The following is a 1758-nucleotide window of genomic DNA, read 5'->3' as shown; positions in this document are numbered from 1 at the left end:
TATGTATGTATATATATACGTGTGTGTGTATTTCTGTGTATTTGTTAATATGTATACAATCAAATATGCACGCACGCGCGCACACCCAACACACTCTACGTTTATCTAATTATATTGTTATTTATTCATTCAACACGTTTATTGGTTTTTAGTTATTTATGAAAATGCGTTTTCTATGTCTTCTTCTCCCTTGATAATATATTAATATACTGAAAGCGACTTTATAATCTCTTAGAATTACAGCCTGCATTAATTCAAGTTATTAAATGCGTACTACAGTGTTACGAGAGCTTTAGGCCGTGAGGACTATTCTCAGAATGATGATATTTGTACAGACCATCCTAAATATTAACAAATAACTATTGTAATTGTATTTGTAATTTTATCATTTAAAGCAAGCACAAATGTGATCAATATTAAAATGTCACCCTTGTCGACAGTTTTAATATTACTGAAACTTCCCTTGCTTCCGCGCAGGCTTACAAGCAGCGTAAAACAAAAATAAAATTAGTTGCAAAGCTAACTACAACTTTTTTTAGTCCATCATTAATTCAACCAGTTATAATATTTACAACTGATTAAATAAACTAACATGCTTCCCACGTAGTTTTCGGGAATACAACTAATGGGAGACATGAAGCCGAACTGGATGCTAGAATTGCTGGCATTAACACTGTAATTAACTAACTCCAGCATTCAGTCTTTAAGAGCGGAGAGGTTCTTAAAATACCAAATTTCATATCTTCATTTCGGCTTTCATCTATATCGTTACTTATGTCATGAAATTACCGAAAAAGTAGGATCACGAATACAAGCGGCCAAAACAGGCGTTTTAAGGGGGATTTCGGGAATACAGTTACTCGACAAAATGCTTAGCTTTAAATTTCGAGAGTCTCTTCAGCTTGAGCTGCTAGTTCTCCGCACTGAGAGGTCAAAACCTTGGTAGTACGGAAATGGAGTGAGGATATTTCAGGTAACAATCGCATGACAGATTCTTCAAGCCGTAATCAACCGTAGACAGTAGATCTAAGGGTAGATAAAGAATGATATAGCTGCACGATATCTATAGTCACAGTTGGTCACGCTTGACAATTCAGTAGGAAAGTGTAATTTTGATTGGTTCTGATTGAGCCCTTGTGGGGGAGTTAGTGACGCTCTCTCTTCACGACCATCCAAGGAATATTGTTCGGAGAAGATGGGAAAATGGATGACCTGCCGCAGGATTTCTCAGAAACTTTCTGAAACAGACCCGTATATCCTATAGTTTGCTGTTTCTATGTTCACCTTAATTTCTGCTAGCCTAATTTCGTTTTAATTTTCCATTCACCATTCAAAAAAAGGAAAGAGTCTTACAGAAAATTCAGGGGCATCGGCCCTTATAAAGGGATGAGAGTTGTAGTAACTTCCCGAATGTTAGCAGTCATAGGCATGGTTTTGTGGTGGTATAGTTCACTGCGCAGCCGCATGGATTTGTGTTCATTCACACGCGGCACCTTTAAGAAGCATTTTCTACTGCAGACCCTGGACAGCCAATGCATTTCATTAAAATTGATGGACGGAAAGCGAGAAGGATTTGTTGAATACGTACACAAGCATTCACACCCACACATTCACAAGGACTCATACCTGTTTGTCTATTATTATAGTTAAAATACACACTGGAATGAATTACTTCGACTAACTCCTTCAAAAGCTTGTCACACCATCGTATATCATCGACTAAGAGCACTAAAAGAATAAAATAATGAACTTATGAAA

Source organism: Octopus bimaculoides, chromosome 10 (assembly GCF_001194135.2).
Source record: "Octopus bimaculoides isolate UCB-OBI-ISO-001 chromosome 10, ASM119413v2, whole genome shotgun sequence".
Classification (NCBI taxonomy): domain Eukaryota; kingdom Metazoa; phylum Mollusca; class Cephalopoda; order Octopoda; family Octopodidae; genus Octopus; species Octopus bimaculoides.
Note: the sequence above shows the minus strand (reverse complement) of the source record.